Source organism: Amblyomma americanum, chromosome 11 (genome assembly GCF_052857255.1).
Source record: "Amblyomma americanum isolate KBUSLIRL-KWMA chromosome 11, ASM5285725v1, whole genome shotgun sequence".
Classification (NCBI taxonomy): Eukaryota; Metazoa; Arthropoda; class Arachnida; order Ixodida; family Ixodidae; genus Amblyomma; species Amblyomma americanum.
Window position 1 is genome coordinate 83,216,739 of NC_135507.1, and position 21,070 is coordinate 83,237,808.

The window sequence follows — 21,070 nt, forward strand, 5'->3', positions numbered from 1 at the left end:
TACCATCTATTTTGGGATAAAAAAATTTTTGTATTGCAAGATTTATATAATTGTTAGTGAAAATACGGGTTAGAATTCTTTCTTCTGAATTTTTTAGATCCTTTCACAGGGGCGGGAAGCGGTAATGTTCTAAACGGTATTTGGTAGGATTTTCTTTAAAAGTCATGGGTATGGTGGTTGTGGTGGTTGACCAGGTGGTTGGCCAGCGTAGGGTTTGGGAACGTCCCGGTATGTAAGCATCTGCAGCTTCGTTCCCTGTTGCCCTCTGGTGAGCCCGTGCGCATACCAGATGTTTATGCGGAGGATCAGGGATCAGTGTCCCGGATGCATCCTTAATAGATGTCCGTGGCCAGATAGGGTGCAGAAACCTGTAATACTTTTCGGTGCGCCTCATACGGGGCATGATAGATTTTGAGTTCGTTGAATCTAATGCTATAGCTATTTCTTCAGCGTGTGTTATGTCCAGGGCGCGGAACTTCAGCCCGTCAATGATGTGGTTATTATGTGTTATGGTCGCTCTTTACCAGCTCCCGTAATGTGGTCCGGTAGCATATGCAAGAATACTCTAGATTCGGATGGTTAATATCGATTTATGGCCTCCGCGCGGGCTGTGAGCTGGCCCTGATGGTGCGCCGAAGTTGCATTTGGTGGCAGGGGTCCGACGTGGAGTGCCCGACGCCATAATTCCAGGATTCGGTATCATTCTTGTTCTGCGTTGGTATATTGGATTTGAAGGTGGGTTAAATATTGTCGGCTTGATTCGGTTTGTGCCAATCCCTCTGTTTGACTAGTTATATGGGCTACTGTAAGCACTACACATGTGTACGTCATACCAAGGGCGAGTTGTTTTGAGCTAGACGCAGCCATGGGAAGGTCCAGCACATCTCGCATTGAGACTTGTTGCGCCATCTACAATAGCTTTGTAGAAACAACCATCTGCCGCGTGCCAGTGATGACGTCACGGTCCAATATGGTGGACAGATGTGGAACTTTGTGAATATGACGTCAGAGACGAAATGGTGGCATAGGTTCGGTTTCTTGAATTTAGGATGGCGACCATTAAAATTACTTGTACCCTCCCATCCCTTTCCTTTTTCAGCCCCTCCTCCCAAAAAATCTTATGATGGGTATGCGGACGAGGCCATTATTCTTTTTTATTTTATTGCCTCAACATACTTATATATGGATACATTCGCTGCTGCTGTTGCTGACAGGAAGAATGGAATGAAAATAGCACGGCCCTGCCTACTGGTTGAATCCAAGCCACAATCGCTGCCACGTGTCAAAAGTAGGAGACTAAACGACAGGAGAGCAAAGATTAAAGGAGAAGACGCGCGCTAGTACGCCCAGAGCCGATCCCGAGGCAGTGCAATGCCGGGCCGACCTGTGCTTCTAGCACTGCGCCGTGTTTCAAAAAAATACGGTAATATCTTAGGTCTCAATGGGACCCGTATCAGATGTATACATTCGTTCCACTATATAAACTCAGGCAACAAGGGGCACCCATTCGGGGTCTGTTGTGTACAGAATTTGGTAAGCGAATAAAACCCAATGGGTTGCGGTATAGAAATAAAACCACAAATTTATATTAGGTAAACATTGTACACATGCAATTACTATTGAAGCGTTACCATATCGCACCCCAAGCCGAATTCTAGGGCCACCTTGACCCCCAAACGAACCATATTCCATTTGGGATGTATCTTGAGGGCGGTGTAACTCGACAGCGGGTAGACGTGTCTCGTAATTTCTCTAATAGCTGGCTGTAGGCGTATATCGCTGCGCTAGGCGGAAATGTTGTGTTACCTTTCCGAACCGCTCAGGGTTTTCTTCACCGGCCCCGCAGGATGCGGAAAGGCTTTCGTTTTAAGCATGGCAATAAAGCTAACGCACGTTACTTCAACGTCTTCCAGATGGTGACGGCCTTTTGTGTGTGCTTTCCTTTTCTGGTGAGGAACAATTAATGTGCTTGAGGGGTGAGGGAGGCTAAGAGCTCGCCAGCTCACCTGACCATCGGTGTTCGGCGGTGCCTTCTTCGTGGATTTCTTTACCTTCACTGCAGACTTCGACAGGATGGAGGATAGTTCATCGGGATAGTGTGGTTCCTCCGCAGGATCTCGAGTGGGAACGAGATCTCGACAGAGAGCACAATTAGGCTTTTTGATCCGAACTGTACCGCCGGTCTCGTGAACTCGATTGTCGGCTCTACTAGGGTGTTGAGATGGTTTGGTTTGCCCTGGTGGATTCGACCGGTATTTTTGGCAGTTTCTAGTTTTATTGAGAAGGAAGGGGCTGTGTTGGCGGTGCCTAACGTTGGGATTAAGGTGTTTTTGGGTTGCAAGCAGGCTGCGCACCGTGAGGAGCACGTGTAGTGTGCGTATGGGTCCGCCGTGCCACTGTTGCGGCAGATCTTGCGTCCAGAAATGGAAACACCTCCTACCAGTGCCCCATGCTTTGGGATACCTAGCAGACTGGTAATAAGAGTTTGTAGAGGTAACAGGTCGTTTCTACCCAGTATTAGTAGACACAACGGAGAGATATCGCCGAGCTGGGCGTGATAACCACCCTCATTGATTGAATGAGCTTACGGGCTTGCAGATTTTCACCTGCTTGGGTTCAAAATGTGAGGCGGGCCATGAGCTTCTCTGCCAGGTGGTTACGGTGCAATGGTGTATGACTCCTCTGGAATCTATGTCCCGTCTCGCCAGGTGCGGAGGCATTTCACGCCGTCGGGCATAAATTGGATGATTTTCTTTAGTAGTGCGGCTGCCTCCTAGTGAGGGATTCTGAATATAAAGATCTTAGAGCCCGGCTAAAGACGAACCAGGTATTGATAATCTTCAGTTTGAATTCCACAGGCTTGAGATACAGCTTGGGGTATTTCATGGCTTGTAAAACCCTTGACAAGGACACCTTTTTAGGCCGCATCACGATTTTGAAGTCGCTATTTGGAAGCGATGGAAGCTTGGGTCGTTTTATAGACGTTGCGTTGGGCTTCTATTTAATGAACGATGTTGATGATAGTGTGTTGGTAGCCGCCAGAGGGATGTCCGCAGCTGAAACTTGGTCACCATTAGCGAAGTGCCGTTTCGTGCGCGTGTCGAGGTTTAACGACCGAATGATGTAATGATCCTCTGGCGGCACCCCCTGCGTTGGTCCCTCCTCCGTCGAGCATTGCTCGGAGAGGTCGGACGGAATGTCCTGCATTTCCATTCCTGTTGAGTCTTCTCTTCTTCCGGCAGCTTTGGGCGTCGAGTGCAGCCGGCTGGTACCTGCCTGAAAAGTGGCGCTCTTGTCGATCTGCTACGCGGACATGACGCCCTGCCTTGCCGTGCGCCGCCGGAAGGTCTCTAGGCATAGCGCGTTGAGGCTGCCTCGAAGGTCTTCAAAGGCAGCGTGAGGTAAAAGAAGAATCCCTCACTGCCAGCAAAGTTCTCCAAGAGGTCCAGGAGGCGTTTAGCCAGGTCTGAAGTCAAGATTCAGGGACCCCATGTGGAGCTGGTGCGGTCCGCTCGGATCCTTCGAACAGGCGTCTTTAAAAGCGTCATGGATGACTCTGACTGATTTTATGAGTGAGTTTGGGCTTATGCATTCTGGGAAACATAACTTCTGTGATAACTTCAACGCACACGCAGAAACATTTTTTGAAACTTGTTCTAGCAACAGATCCCGGATATGGCCGTTCCAGAGGAAGACCCCTAAACATTGGAAACCCGCAGCTCGCAGAAAGCGCGTGGAAATAAAAAAAGTAGCTTTTGGCTTCGACTGCCCCAAGTCCAAGCAGATAGGCGAACGTCTACTTAGCTGGACTAGCCGGGTTTGAACTTTTTCGTAGTGCCCGCATTTCGACGGAGGGAAAAGCCGCGTGCTTTGACACTCTTTACTTGAAGGGAAAGCGTTAACGATATGCAGATATGCAGGATAGGATAGGATAGAAGAGGACAGGACAAGAAAAATTTTATTGCCGAACAGAAAGAGAGTAGCCAGAGGGCTCCTCGTCTAGACGGCGGCCTAAAGGTCTGAACGACGGAAGTGAGCTGCCAGTGAATTTCGAGGAAACGAGTGGCGCAGTGATTTTTTCGCTTCACGGTGGACACTTCAACATCAATAGCTTTACGCGTATAACCGTAGCCCGATACCAATAAGGTGTTACTAATTCACTAAATAGCTTGTGCAACGCTAACCCATCTTTCGCTCTGAAACTATAAGGTAGTCTGCATCGCTGAATAATCAGGATCCACAGAGTAAAAGAAACGTACGCCTCCAATAAGCATTATCAGGATTACATTGCATGGCAGATCATTGTGCTCTAAACGCAGCACGTTTGTGGAAGGCAAGGGCCAGAAATGCCTAGCGGATCCAACAAATGGAGAAGCTGGATATCATAACCGGAAAGTGCCACACGGGAAGACGCCAAAATGCATGCAAACAAATTGCACCACATTACATGTTTTGGTATCCCTCCCGAAACTAAAGCACAATATTGAGTGATTAGCGCGCTAGGGCAGTTTTAAAGCTACTGCTGCAACGGCAAAACGAAGGTGTACCAGCTAGTTCTGTCTATCATAATCCCACTGGAGCAATCGTCTTTCTTTTCATTTTCTCACACATGCAGTGTCCGTACAATTTCCTGATATCAACTGTGTGAAATGCACATCAAGGCAATTGACCAGACCACCACTTTGCATCATTATTTGAGTCCGCCCTCATAAAGTGTTCTCATTAAGCGGGAATGTGCATCCGGCTGCAATTCGCAAGTTTCATCGCTGTGCGTCTGTGATGTGGTGAAAACGTTTATTGATACAGATAAGTTTGCATAATGCAGGCTCCTGGATGCCCACGGCGCCAGTGCAATTGAGCGCTTACGTTCGTAGAGTCCATGACGTGAGAAGCGCGGTACGTGGTATTGTTCTGCCGGAGCGCTTCTTAGCGGGTAGCAGGGTTTCCTAATCATCTCAGTTGTTAAGCGGCTGTAGGCCCCGCTGGGGAGGATCCGCTGGCCGTTGGAATATAATGTGGACAAGGTTGACGGTAAGGTGTTGCAGAGGCTGCAAGGTCTGTGAGGATTTGATGGTAGCGGGACATAATATAAGTTGATGGGAAGATTCGTCCCTGGAGGTGGCGCCATTAGGTTTGGTCATAATTGTCAATAGAGAGGGGGGGGGGTAGACCTGAATCTTGGTTCGATTGGCCTGCTTCGGCTCATTGAAGCGCTCCCGGGAGAACTCCAATGCGGTAGATATTAGAATTTTTGCCTTTAATTATTTATCCGCCGCGGTGGCTCTGTGGTTAGAGCACTCGGCTACTGATCCGAAGTTCCCGGTTTCGAACCCGACCGTGGCGGCTCCGTCTTTACAGAAGGCAAAACGCTAAGGCGCCCCTGTGCTGTGCGATGTCAACGTACGTTAAAAATCCCAAGGTGATCGAAATTATCCGGAGCCCACCACTACGGCACCTCTCTCTTCCTTTCTTCTTTCACTTCCTCCTTTATCCCTTCCCTTACGGCGCGGTTCCGGTGTCCAAAGATAAATTAGACAGATACTGCGCCATTTCCTTTCCCCCAACACCAATTATTACTATTATTTAATTGCTTACCTAACTAGAATTCATCAACCAAATTTCTCCAACACCAAGATCTCATAACACGCTATGTTTGACAATAAAACATTTGCGCATTTATTTTCACAGAAAGAATTATCGTGAGGAGAAATTCTTGCTGACACGAAACACTCTACATAACGATCCAAAACTTGCGCAATAAAATTTCGCCCAACCGGGGATCTTTAACGTGCACGGAAATCGCACATCCTATGGGCACCTTTGAGTTTCTCCTCCATCGAAATGCGGCCGCCTTGGTCGGGTTCGAACCCGGTTACTCCGGATCAGTAGCCGAGCACACTAACCACTGAGCCACCGCGGCGGGTCTGTAACAGCCCGCGTCGTCGTTTCGGTGGACGAGGTTGTTGCGACGTGCGCCTGTTCTTTCAAATCTTTCCTCTGACATCTTTGATTTCTCCTCTGTCTGCACATGGCAGCGATTGTGGCTCAGCCTTAGCCAGTGGGCAGGCGCTGTGCACTTTCCTTTTCATCCATCCTTCAGTCGCAACAAGAACAGACACCGGAGAGACGCGGAGCCAGAATTGGTCGCCGGAGCTAGTTCTTCGACTGAGAGACAGACTCTTTAATGAAGAAACAGAGAATTTAGCCGGCGTTTCAATATCGCTGGCATGCTACTCTGCATAGGGAGGGGAATTTGGGAGATAAAGACTGAAGGAGAGCAGCGTGGCAGAGGTGGAAAAAACACGAAGATTAAATGCAGCCATGAAATGGGTACTAAGGATGCAGTGGCGAGTATTGATGTAACCTATGGAATGATGGAGTGCATAGTCCGACGAATGGGCTGACGAAGTTCACTGCAAGAAGAATGCATGAAGGTAACCCTTACGAGCGTGCGTACTATGAACATTGCATGCAGACGCTCTGCCCAGTGCCCCTAACAATGGACAAAGTTTTAGGCCCCTTAGTTTCTATCGAAGCACAGTTGTCACAATGCGGACTGTTCATTTGTCCAAAACGGTATCGCAGGCCATTTGTATATGCAGCATTCAGACGAAGTCGGTGATAAAGTGTTTCGAGTTGTCAAGGAATTCTGGGTGAGAGTCTTGATTTAAGATGTGGGTCGATTGAGTGAAGAAATTGGTACTGATGTGTCGGCAAACTCCAAAGCCGATACGTTTCTTCGTACGCAAAACTTTTAGCCATTTGGGACGCATCAGATTTCGTGAGAAAACTTCGAATTTATCTCTGATGTTGATGGCCCTTACGGGCCGCTTCATCTGCTTTTTCATTAGCCATAATGCCACAGTGAGCAGGTACCCACTGAAATGTTATGCAGTGGCCTGCGGCAATAGATAAATGATGGATATACCCAATGTCCAGGGAAACTGGCTGGTGATTCGTTTTCTTCAGCAGGTTGGCCAGGATCTGCAGAGATGCTTTTGAATCGGTGAAGATAACCCAACGGCCGGCGGTTCGGCGCAGGATGTAAGAAACAGCTTCCTTAATGCCGTGAAGCTCAGCTGTTGTAGAGGAGGTCCTCCGCTGCAGCCGGTAAGAAAGGGCATGGCCTGTTGAGGGCACATAAAGGCCACAAGAAGTTTCTTTAGTAGTTGAACCATCGGTGAAGATATGGGTGTGCTGCGTATATTCTTCGATTAAGTAGGCGAGAGTAGCTTGCAGAAGTGCTGCCTGTGGCATGCGGCTCTTTGCATTCACACCTGGAACAGACTTCTTCACCTTTAGAGGAGAGAGTTTCCATGGAGGAAAGGCCAGAGGTAGTAGTTTCTGAGGCTGAGTAATAGTAGGAAGGGGCAGGAGCTGCACTGCCTGGCCAAAGCTAGATTTGCTGTGAGTTAGGTGGACACGGTGTAGGAAGTGCTTCTTCCCTTGCAGGACATGGCGGAGATGGGTACGCATAGTTTCCTGGGCGGCAATTACCTCTAGTGGGAGACATCCTGCTTCCGCTACTGTTCCTGATGCAGAGGAACCCTTTGGGAGGCCAAGACATATTCGCAGGCAGTTGTTCCGTGCGGCATTGAGAGTCTTATTGCTAACTATCTCTGGCCAGCGGCCCGATACTCGAACACGATGAGATTAGAGTACTTGGTCTCCTTATCCACAAACATCGACGGGCTGATACCACACTAGCAAACCTGCGCAAGGTGGGGGACCAGGTGGGAAGGATGGTCAGCCGGGTTTCCAACAAACGCGGGGGGTTACGGTGCAGAGACGCTTTGCGGCTGGCGCATGCATTCGTGACCAGTCGAGTCCTCTACTCGACTCCTTACCTCCACCTGCGCAAGTTTGATGAGAACGCCCTCGAAGTGATTCTCAGAAAGATGTACAAGCGTGCCCTCGATCTCCCGATCACCACATCCAACCAGCGTCTCATGGGCCTGGGGATGGTTATCACATTCGCGGAGCTCCGGGAGGCGCACTTGAGAAATCAATACACAAGGCTTTCAAAAACGCCGTCGGGTCGCCGCCTATTAGCCCGACTACACATCCACCACCCAACACTTACGGAAGAGCGCGTACGCATTCCTGAAATCTGGGGATACGCCCTGCACGTACGCCCTCTTCTGGCCAACATGACACGTGACGACCACAGTGGCAGGCGCCTTGCGCGGGCGGAGGCACTGGCCCGTCACTATGGAAACAAACATGGCATCTTCTACGTGGACGCCTCAGGCCCTCACCATGGGGGTGGTACACGGCCGCAGTCGTCCACCAAAAAATCGTGGTGAATAGCCTAACGTTCCGAGCTCAAGACATAACACATGCGGAAGAAGTTGCCATCGCGTTAGCCGCCGCAGACCAGGAGTCGCGAGTGATCGTCACCGACTCGAGAGGGGCCTGCAAAAATATTAAGCAGGGGTACATTCCTCTCTTTGCGCATCGCATCCTTCAAAACAGTAACTACCTCGGGGCCCCCGCGTCTCGAACGATTGTATGGGCTCCAGCTCATATGGGCCTCGAAGGCAATCAAACGGCAGACGCCGCCACCCGCGCGCTCACTCTCCGGGCAACGCCTTCAGACCCTTTGGATACGGATCCCGAACCCAATCCGGCCCTCACTTTTCGAGAAATTACTGAATTATTCCAATTCGGCCATGCAATTTATCACAAGCCTTGTAAGGGCCTCACAAAGGTGGAGGAACGCACACTCCTCCGCCTTTACACCAAAACGCTGCTGTGCCCGGCAGTTTTAAAACACTTTGATCCTGCCTGTACAGGAGAATGCCCACACTGTGCGGAGAAGTCTTCGGACATCTTTCACATGGTGTGGGCATGCCAGTCAACCCCGAACCTCGCCCCCAAACCAAACTCCACCCGGGAGGATTGGGAGGCAGCCCTGCTCGGCTGCTCGGACCTAGCAAGCGAGAAGGCCCTGGTCCACCGAGCCCGAGTCGCGGCGGTCGCCAATGGACTCCTGTAATGAGGAGCCCACCTAGAGATTGCGAGAGGTTGCTCCGGCTACCTCAAGCATCCTCCCTGAAATAAAGTTTTTCACACACACACACACACACACGGCCCGGTTCGGGTGCCCACCGAGATAGGTGAAACAGGCGTCCTATACTTAAATTGTCCAACTGGCCACGCGTCACGCCGAACGAGCGATGGCGTTCCATGCACATCTTGGCAACGCCTCAATCTGCTGTCGCGTCTCACTCTTAAAGACGAAAGTTAAACGTCCTCCAACTTTTTTTTGCTGTCCATCGTCTAGAACGTAAAGAAAAATGAAGACTAATAATAATATCTCCACTTCGCCTAAGTATCTGATTCCAATTTGACATAGATTAAAACTTCAATGCAACGCCAACAGTACACAGTCAGCGTTTGAAGTAAGCAAGGATTCTACTTACACGTGAAATTTGTTGAGCAGAAGCCTCATACTGGACCACTAATTTCTTGTGCTCTGAAATAATTAACTAGCGGTACCTAGTCAAGCAACCACAACCTCTATTTGCGGTTTGGTAGCTTTTTCCGTTTGTTCCGGCTACTGTTTCTTTGGGTATAAACACGAGCTTAAAAGCTCGTGCTGACGTTCGCCACCAGTTGATTTTGCAACTAATTGCCTCGGCCTGATATATTATGCGATCCCATGTACCTTCTTCTGTACACATTGATTGCTTGTCTGGCGGTAAAATATACTTCCCTATTTGTATTTAATAAACGTATGTAGCTATGGCTAGCCAGCCTGTCTTCATAAACTTCTTTATGTTCCAAAACTTGGCATCACTTAAGTTCAAATATGGCGCTGCAGTTTTAAAATGCCCGCGTGGTCGGCAGGGGATTCCTTTGCGCACCATTACGCTAATATCGGCCGCTTTTCAGGTGACGTCACATCCTGCTGTATTACACGTCATCGCACATAATAATCCGCGATGATAATTAGTGGCCCTTAAATTTAATTTCTTCGTTAATTTCATCTGCACAAACTGCTGTGCGACGTGCTTGTACAAATTCTCTGTTTATCCTCAGAACAACCATCCTCAATGGTGAAGAATTAGAGTTCCCGGCACCGATCGAAGGGGCTCCGGTCGACTTCCGCTTGACAACCTTTTGAAGCAAAGGCTCGGCCCGGATTATGGAACTCGCTCTAAAGTTGTAGAGCGTGACGTCAAAATGACGACAGCTTGACGACAAGGCGAGACGTCAACGCATGACGAAACGCGGAATCAACCAATGGCTAGTAGGGTGCCCCCTGGAAGCGTTTATCTGCATGACAAGAGGCCTACCTGCACGGCAAGGGGCCGTATGATAACTTTTTATAAGAACACGCAGGGAACAAAATAAATATTGCTTCATTCTTTCAAAAAAATATGTTTCACTTTTACTGAAATTCACTTTTGCAAATAACTGCTTGTGTGGGTAACTTTTGTTGCCATGAGGGCGCGCTGGCAGTGGTAGACAGAAAACATGGCGGCCTTCAAGAAATCAGCTGATCCCAACGGCTAGTTCCTGCTTGTTTGCGTGTCCTCTGAAATCAAGGTTCTCTTCGGTTGTCCTAAGTGCGCAGAGAACACTTATCGAAGCCAACGAAGGCCACGAGCCTCCAGCAAGGAACCTGCAAGAAAAGTCGGGCCCGAAAATTGACGAAGACAACTTGAGGTAAGCCTGTGTTATTGCTTTAAAGATGCCATATACCAAGTATATTATTTGGGTTCTGTTTCTTTTGCTTTAGGAAATACAAGACGACCACGAAGCACGCTTTGTTGGGTAAAATCAACTTTTTTGGCCTCATAAACAATTGGCACAAAAGATTCAGTTGGGAAGGAGCAAGAAGAAAGCAAGGCGGTTGGGCGCACACTAACAACCTTGCTTGTTATCTTTCGTTCTTGGCTGTGCTACACGTTTGTGCAGCGCGCCACAAGCATGTGCTCCTTTAAAAACATATTATCCCGAACCGAGAGCAAAGGATTTTACCTGTTATCTATGTTTTCTAAAAACGGAACGGAAATTATAGATATTGCCTGTTTCTTTTCCTTGCTGTGTTCGCTGCTGCAAATCTTTGCGCGGGAATTCGTCTCGAAATGTCGCCAACAAGAAGAATGTCGATCGAGCAAGAGCAAATCATAATAGAGTTTATGGAGAGCCATCCGCTCTCGGCTCGAGCTTCTGGGGACCTAACAAACTCATACACAGCTGTGAAAAAGTTCGACCTGCGGAACCAGCTCGCGTCGATTCTCAACAACAAGGTGCCGGCTGTTTAAAAACATGATGTCGATGCCTTGCGCCTTACAACACAACCACTGTTTATTTCATCTGTGATTTAGTTTAGTCTCGGATAAGGTGCAGGAATGCATAAACAAGTGGTTCAGAATTACTGATTGCTTCTCTTTTGCTAGTGCTCTTTTGGTTTCATGGTTTGCCAGTACCAACCAGCCGCACCTTTTACCCTGTCACAGCAGAGGAGATGAACGGGGACCCCCAGCAAGTTGTCGAGAAGACACACTGAGCCCCACAGCACGTGAGTTGGCTTGTCATTATTCAAGCTCCATGCTACCCTTTCTGGCAGCTGCTTGAAACTAATAGCACTATCCTTTCTGACCGCATTCGCAGCAGTAGCCAAATAATTGCAGTGATTTTGCACTATCCACAAAACTCTCTCTCTCTCTCTCTGGCTTTGTCACACTGTGCAGAATGTTTATTTCTATTGCAGTGAGGCTAAAATATCTCCAAGTAGCCCAGCAATTGTGTACATTTAATATGCTACAACAATGCTGACCGACATTGCTGTCCTGTATGTAGGTCGTCATCAAAAACAATCTACCAATTGCTTTGCTTATTCCACCACATGGCGCATTGCGTGATGAGCACATTTCTCTTCCGGACAACTACACCGGAGCCCACGCCGCAGCCCTCACATCAGCCCTCACAGCAGCAGACACCAGAGCCCCCACTGCAGATCTCATCGCGTGCACGCCTAGCCTTCTTGGGAAGCGATGGCAAAACGATGAAGTCGATGAGGTGTTGCGCCAGACACTGTATGAATCCCATCTATTGGCAGACCTCACTGAGGCCCGGAAACTCTAGGGCGCTGCGTTTCAGCAGAGCATGCTGGAGGTGTGTACTCACTGTGCACACTGCACTTTGCAGAGTCGGAACTGTCACCTTGAGCATAAATATCAGTGCTGTCTTTCGAGCATCTATACTTTTGTTTTGACGCCTCTTGTGGGGAGTGGTTGGGACAGCTCATTTTATGAAACTGACACGAGACTTCTACAACCATACATTGTCCAAAATATCTCAGCATGTGACCTTTTACATAAAACATGAGCGAGATCTCAATATTGGTTGTAACAAATAATTTGAAATTGGAGCTGGTTTACATGCAGGCCATACGAGAGGTGGCAGAGGCTGTGCGGGGATCAAATGGGCAGCAAGAGCTGCTCATCCGGAACGTGAACCTACTGACGCTGATCTTACAAAAGCAGCTTGAGCCACCTGCACCGCGTTGAATTGTTCATATTTATTTGCATTATTTGCGTGTTGTTAAAATTATGAAAGAACAGCTTCATATGTTTATTTTTATTCAAGAACATTATTTACTTCTCTTGCAGGTGCCGACACAATGAACTGTTTTTAGTTTGAATTTTAAAATTTGCGTTTTTGTGTATAGCTTTATTTACATTGTTTGCTTCTCTGCCAGTTGCAGAGAAGTGCCATTTTTAGTTAGTGTTTTTGAAGTGCTGTTTTATGTTTGTTTTTTACGTTATTTTCTTCTCTGTCAGGTTTCTGTTTATGTATTTATTCAGGACCACCTCTGCCATGTCCTATAGCATCATTTTTTTTTATTTCTTCTCAGCTCTGCAGGCCCAGACGCTTCACACACTTTATTTTCTTCCAATTATGTATCTTAAGCACTGTTAGGTGTGGAAGCCTCATATACTTTTATTATTTTCTATTGTTTTCAAATGTTTACCTGGAGTTGTGGCAGCTGCACAAGGTGCAATTTCTAGTGCTTGTTTCCTTTCATTTGCAAGTGCAATATGTGGCGCAAACTGTTCTGAAGGGACTGTAGCTTCGAGGGGCGTCATAATATGAGGATTCTGGATAAATTTTGAACACTTCGATTTTGTGCTTGTTAAGATGGTTTGCAGGTTCTTGAATCGATTTTTTTCGCATTACTTTTCCTGCTTTTCCGTAAAGTGGACTTTGTGTGCATTGTAACATATTCTATCCTCAAGAGAAGCGAAGAAAAATGAGGCTGGACAGCATTCGTCCAAAGTCACTTCTGAGCTAGTGTTGAATGCAGGCGAAAAATATATATGGCGGACGGTTCAGCTCCGCCTTTAAAGATGTGATGCAACAATGTTAATGGCTCTCGTTCATGGGTGGGTCCCTTTACGACTTCAAACACAGCCTTTGGGCATCATCGTCTGTGATACTTGTGTGTCTTATACACGTAACATAGTTTTTAGTCCAGTAAAATTTCCTAAGAGCAATGTCTTGTATAGCACTTGCTCTGCATTTCACCAGTTATATAATGTGTTTCAGCATGTGCAAACCTGAGCTACATCGGGCCTACAAGTATGCAAAATATGCCAAACCTGTAATCCCTAGTATTCAAGCTTGCAGTCAAGATGAAGTTTTTAAAGTGCAAACAGCACGTAGGACTTTGCGAAAAGCAAAGAAAATATAGCACGAGCGTTCGTCCAGGTGTTTACTCTGCTTTCCGGCTATGTCTTTGCACTGTTCCCCCTTAAAAATGTACAGCCAACTTGCCCGTTTGGCCACTGTGTAAGATACAAGTGTTCTTGTTCAATCTCTGCGCAGCACTCGACAAGGCATATGCGAATCACTGTGGACGCTACATGATTTTGTTTGCCTGCTATGGTTTACATTTGGGAAACTGATATTAACAGCTCTGGCAAAAAAAAAATTTATTGTGACCAATGAATATATTCGGTGCAAGAGCAAACGCTTTACTGGCGCCTTGCAGTCTCCACACTACTTTTTCTTCGTGGACATTCATCAAACACACAGTGACCGCAAGCAACTGTATGGCTAAATGGGCAAGTAGACGTAAGCAACGACGAAAGACGGTGTACAAGGATGCATTTCACTTGTTGCAAGAGCTGTTTCCGCGTGTATTTCGACTTGAGAAGGGAAAAGGGAAGTATCTGTGCGGCAAGGTTGCTGATGCACTGAAAGCCATACTGGTGAATACTCGGTTCAGCAGCAGCTGGTGTGTGCACTTGATATCTTGCCACTGGAGGCTTTCAAGCACGCGTAAGAAAAAGTAATTTAGAAATGCTGGGATGTGGCTACCTGTGGCCGAGGGCATGCTATCACACAGAGGCTCACGCACTAACACAATTCAATGGCATTGCTAGTAGCTAGAGTAGCTTCGACAACTCGCCACGCCAGCACGGTGAGTTATTGCAGCCACAGCTTCTTCTTCTTCTTCTCCTCCTTATTAAACATGGCCCATACCCACGCAGGGGTATTGGCCAAGGTTCAGTAGATAATCCCAATGAGTTCAGCTGCCAGACGGTGAAGAGCTCACTGTCGGTGGTGCTGCTGCTGCGGTTGCCGCTGCTGTTGACGCTGCCGCTGTCGCTGCACAATCTGCAGGTGCGCTTGCCTCTGCGGACGAGTTGTGCCAAAGAAACCAATGATACGGTCTCGCATGGCTCTACCACGCAGATAGGTCATGCGGGATCCTGTCCCCGCCAAGTACCCGGCAAGAATAGGTGGCCCATTGTTGCCAGGGTCATCGGTAGTGGTGTCTTCATCTGCTGCTAGGGCTTCCTCTAGACAGATGTTGTTCAACGCAGCACACGATGCAGTGATGACCACCGCCCGCTCCGGCTCGTAGCCAATGCAGCGTTCCACAACTCATCGCATTGAGGTATGTGCTGCGTTGTACTGCCCTTTTGCAGTGTTTGCATCCGGATGCCCTGACCCTGGTGTGCGCAGCCATGGCTCTAGTGGATATCAGCAGTCTCCTGAACAGCAAAAATTTGCAATGGAGCGTGTTGTTGTGTATGTAGTAAATAATTCATACCACGCAGCCCAAAACAAGAATGCTGAACCAGAATTCATAGGCGTGCAGAACATTCATGACTAAGGGGCACATCTGTAAGCACAGCCTTCTAGATTAATGATGTACTGTGGTATCTTACACAACATTAGCTATGTGCACACCTCTTTTGCCGTGGTGTTTTACGCTTGAAATACGATTCACTTTTTAACAATGTGTCTAGTGCCGGTGCTCTGGTAGGAACAGTAAGTACCAAAACATAAATACGATACATCACACTGTTACATGTCTTCCATGTTATAACCCGCTTCATTTAGGTATGAGCCACTGCGCAGTACTGTAGCTTAATATATGCTGTCGAAGTGGCCCGATGATCGAAAGGCGGTTTGCCCAGAAACTCTCCATCCTCCAGCAGCCCGCGCTCCACCATTCGACGCAGCCATGAATAACGCCAAGAAAAGGCATCGTGAGAAGACCCCTGGCAGCGAGGGTTGACCTCAAGGACCTTCATGTTTGCATCGAAGATCTGTGAGAAGCACCGGCAGAAAAACTTAATCGTGAACTACAATTGTCGAGGTCACGGCTTTCGAGCACATGTGGTCAGAAAGCCAGTCTACTCACGATCATGGTGTTCGCCGCATAAATCCTTCACGGCTCCAGAATCCTGCCCGATTTTCTGGGTCTCTCCGTGGTGCTTTGATGGCAATCAGCGTGCCGTCAACGCAGCCGATGACGCCGGGGATGGGGCCGCGGGGAAGGAAGGTCGCCTTCGCTGCCGCCTTTTCCTCGGGGTGCACCGGGAAACGCACCCATTCCTACTGTGCGCCGATTTTACATATGGCCTCAGCCACACGCCGCCCGCACTTGCTGACCGTCGGTTGTGCGAGACAAACACTTTAAAGCCCTCGGAGGCAAAAAAACGGATCGCACAGCACCTGCCGCCGCACCGACAAAGCGTTCGTCCGTACGCTTCGCAGTTCGTCGGCAAGTTCGCCGCACAACCACTCCACTTTCTCCTTATCCAGTCGAAATAAGCGACGGAACAGCTCGTCCGGCAAGTCATACGCGTCATCATACACCTTCCTTTGTCGTTGCTGGCGCCGACGTTGCCTCCTCAGCCACCATAGCAGACGCCATTGCAGCTATTTTCCCTCTATAACTCTGTAGACCGATTCTTTGCGCTCGAAAAAAGTAGTCTAAAACCGCGGTCATAATAAGGTGTGCAACTTCATGTATTTTTTCTCGTACGGGACACCATTACAGCTTCCTGTGACGCAACTTTTCAAAATGGCGCGAGACCAATAGGAGCGGGCGTTTTACAGCGCTCTAAATTGTAGAGTGGCAGAGCGAGTGCTGTAATCCGGGCCCTGTACTAGCCTAGGGCACCGATTTCACTGAGTCTGCACAAATGACATTGAACAGAAGATGCGCAGTTGCATAAGTGAACACGCGACGCACCACGTGACTCGCAGCAGCTGCAGTCGCGCGCTCCGCGGTCAGGGCGGCAGCTGCGCGCTGCACAAATGCCGCAACGGCAAACGCTAGGTGTATCGGCTAGCTGGGTTAATCCGGAATGCCACTGGTGTAATCGTTCGGTCTTTCTTTTCTCACGCACGTAGTGTCCGTACAATTTACTTGACGCCAAGTGGGTGAAACGCTCTTGAGGGCAATTGACCAGACCCACAGTTATGCGTCATTACTTCAGTATGCCTTCACAAAGTATCCTTTTTAAGTGGGAAAACGCATTCAGCTGCACTTTGCCAGCTGCAGCGATGTCCGTCTGTGTTGTGGTGAAAACGTTTATTGATACCGAAAAGTGTGGGGCACATCGGCCCCTAGGCCTCCAGAGGGTTTCCCAATCCTCCATGGTGGTGAGATGCTCCAGGCCCCGAGGGGGAGGGTACACTTGCCTTTGGAATGGGATGTGGACAAAAGGAGGGGTTGGGTGGTTGCAGAGGTTTCAAAAGGCGTCTGATAGGGCTTAATGGTAGTAGGGCATAATATAAGTGGAGGGCGGGATTCGCGTGTGGAGGCGGTGCCATTAGGATCGGTCCTAATTGTCAAGGAAGGGGTGGGATAGGGGTAAAGTTGTCTCTCAGCTCTGTAGTCCAGCTTGATCTCAATGCAATGGCGCATTTGTGGTAGGGAGCACTTCAACGCGGGGGCTGTATTTTTTTCCGGTTAATTATCTATCTCGAATTCATCAACCAAGCTTTTCCGCAGCAAGATCTCGACACGCACTACCTAGCACAATAAAACCTTTTCAATTTATCTTCGCATAACGACGTAATCGTAAGGAGAAAGTTTTGCTGACACGAAACACTCTACATAACCATCTAATACTTTCGTCTTAAAATTTTCATCACCTGAGGATCTTTAACGTGCACTGACATCGTACAGCACACGGGCGCCTTAGCGTTTAGCCTCCATCGAAACGCGGCTGCCGCGGTTGGGTTCCAACCCGGGAACTCCGATCATTACCCGAGCGCACTAACCACTGAGCCACCGTCGCAAGTTCTGTTGGCTCCCCTTGTCCCATTTGCGATTTACGTGGGCGTTCTGCCGCTTTTAACGTGGCAGTGTTAAAGGCCCCGTTCCCCAGAAAATCCGGTATTGCAGTTGTATGCGAAGAGTAACAGGAATGCCTAGGACAGCGTGTCCTCAGAGAGCAATCTAGAGGCAGGGGGGCCCCCTATGTGACGTGACCTTCCGGCGTCATCGCAACCTGCCTACCGGCAAATGAGCAAGTTGGCCGCCGCAGCTGGTGGTAGTTATATGAATGATTGGTTGCGCGGAAAGTGCCGCCTAGGGCACCCAAGGCCTACGGCTGGAAGCACCTGCCATCGCACGGCAGCGGCGCATCGCTTAACTGCTGCACCGTAGCCCCAGGAGCGGCTCGAATGCTCCCTTGGATTTATGACTGTAAACTATAGTGCGACCTTCTGGTTGGCTTTGGTTTGGTTTATAGGGGTTTGATGGCCAAAAGGGACGCCGTAGTGAACGGCGCCGCAAATTTCAACCACTTGCGGTTGTTTCACGTGCACTGACATGGCACACTACACGCTCCTCTAGAATTTCGCCTCCATCAAAATTCTACTACCGCGGCCGATATCGAACCCGCCTCTTCTGGGTCTGCAAACAAGCGCTATAACCACTGACCCACCGCGGCGGCTGAGAGTGAACTTCTGTACATATCCGGAATAAACCACTACGCTATTGTGTAATGCCCTTGAGCCGCAGCTTAGTTGTTTCCTCCCATTCTTTTTCTATCATGTGATCTTTTCAATTCAAGCGATTCATTGTTTATACACTCACGCGTCCTGATGTTCTTTGAGAGAAGTTGCAAGCATCTAATCAACAGATTTATAGAGTTTACTCCCTTTTCATTCAACAGGTTCACGTACAAAGGCGAAACCCTCTTTGAGCACACACCACGGCGACGAGTGAACACCGGATCTTCTCTGGTCGGAACTTTTACCACTGTCCCGTAAATAAGCAAATATCGTAAGCCTATATACTGGAATTAAGTATAACCGTTATTAAAGCAGCGTGCTTTTATAGAAAGTGTGGGTACGGCCACGTGTAACGCCATGCATTAATTCCAATGCAATATGAAGTACTCAACAAGAAACCATAATAACAATTATTAATAATTGGTATTGGGGGAAAGAAAATGGCGCATTATCTGTCGCATATATCGTTGGCTACCTGAACCGCGCAGTAAGGGAAGGGATAAAGGAGGGAATGAAAAAGAAAGGAAGAAAGAGGCCGTAGTGTAAGGCTCCGGAAAAATTTCGACCACCTGGGGATCTTTAAAGTGCACTGACATCGCACAGCACACGGGTGCCTTAGCGTTTTTCCTCCAAAAAATCGCAGCCGCCGTGGTCGGGTTCGAACCTGGGTAACAAGAAACCACGAAACACAATTATAGCGGATGCGTAACTGCCAAGGCACTCCAAGTTATTGTATTCAGTGGCCAAAAAAGTAATCATTTAGCAGAAATTTTAAGTAAGGCAGCTTAAAGCTTTCCTCCAGCCATCGATGACACTCTGCTACAATCGTTGCATCGAAATGATAAAGTTGTAGAAAGCAATTATGATTTGAGAAGAAATGGTATTAACATAGCATAGTGAGCGAGTAGGTATTGCAAGTTATAGGAACGAAACAGCGGAAGTAAAACAAAGGGAAGGCGCCTGTTCGTGCCTCTGTTTTTCTGGTGTTCTTCTATCTTTTCTTCTGGTCCTTCGTTTTAGTTGCGCTGTTTCGTTCCTACTGTTTCGTGAAAACTTTCGTTGTTTCATTATTTTATTGTAGTTGACTACGGCGCATAAGAAAAAATGGCATTTCTTTGCGATGGCAGTGCATCCTCTCGTATTTGAAAAAAAAATGAAGCTTGGTTTTGAGGAAAGGAAGTAGCGCAGTAACAGTCTCGCATATCTCGGTGCACACCCGAGAGACGTAGCCTAGGATACATGGAGCGTTTTTGTCGGCGATCGCCTCGTGCGAGCTGTCGAAGGCGCCCTTTAAATCCAAGGCCAGGATGAGATGTTCATGACCTCTGTCCCCAAAGTCTGTTCCTGACCTTGGGGAAGTTTTCTTGCTAGAGCAGGAACGTGTCTTTGGCCCATAGGCATGGCGTGAACCGAACCAAAATAGAATGGAAGAGGTCATTACCTTCAATCTAATTTTTGACGCGGGTGTGGATGCCCCGTTCAGATCGTTCTCTTAAACATGGTTTTAGGGAGATTGGTCGAAGGGCATCAAGCGACGTTTCTTTGCAGGGCTTGGGAATGGTAATTTCTTTACGTCGTCAATCCTTAGGTGTAATAACCGTTTCCCAGAGTTCATTATTTAAGTAGTGAATGATGGATTTGATATGCGCATGGCAGAGGTAGCGAATAACAGTGTTTGTGATTTAATTCGCTCCAGAACCGGTGTTGCGTTGCGATGCATGTGCTGTCTGTCTGTTGTTGCCAGGAAGAAAAGGAAAGTGCACAGGCCTGCTCGCTCACTGGCTCAAGCCGAGCCACACCCACCACCGGTTGGCGCGGTATTGCACTACCTCCGGGATCGGCCTTGTCATTAGCGCGTATTTACTATCCTGTCTTTCTATCCCATCTTTCAACTCTCCTACTATCTGCACGTGGTAGCGATTGTGGCTCGGCTTTAGCCAGTGAGCAGGCCTGTGCATTTTCCTTTCTTTCTTCCTGGCAGTAACCGACGGAAAGACAGACCGAGCCACAATCGCTACCATGTGCATATAGTAGGAGAGTTGAAAGATGGGATAGAAAGACAGGACAGTAAAGACGAGCTAAAGACAAGGCCGATCCCGGAGGCAGTGAAATACCGGGCCAACCGGTGGCGGGAGTGAAGCATACTTCAAGCTCTCCGCCACAATTCCAAAAATAAGGACAATTGGACCCGTAACAGACACTCGCTGCAGCTCGCAGCGCGTTTGTTGGTATGGGGCCGTCAAGTATGGAGTTGGAAGATTGTTGTGGGTGTTTGCCCATGATGAAATTGGAGAGTCGCCAATGTAACGCGTCCACAATACGTGCGTGAGTTCCTTGTGGGACCCATAAAATTCTTGAACTAGTATTTTGAGTGCACGATTTGTGGTCGTTTGGGCTCAGTCAGCTTCAATGAAACTACGGAAGATGGACTAGATTCGAGCAGAGCTGAGGGTACATTTCAAGGAGGCCTAGAACTGTACCCAATTCCGTTGGGCGGTTGGGTGGATTATTGCTGAGCTCCTTCTGTGATTGAGGCCATACGCAGGCGGAGTTGTTGTGACCCTGCTGTTTCCAACGCTTTGTGAGTTTTTCTTTCACCTCCCACAACCGTTGATGTCGATTGACCTACGTAATAGTTGCGGTGTGTTGTAACTTTTGAGTCGCGGAAGCATGAGTATTTTGTGTGTGTTGTCCACTCTGTTATATTCGCGATCCCTCCTTCGGGTGGGGAAGGCTTTTACGGAATGCTTCGCATGTACCCCAAGACCTACCCGACCGATACGTG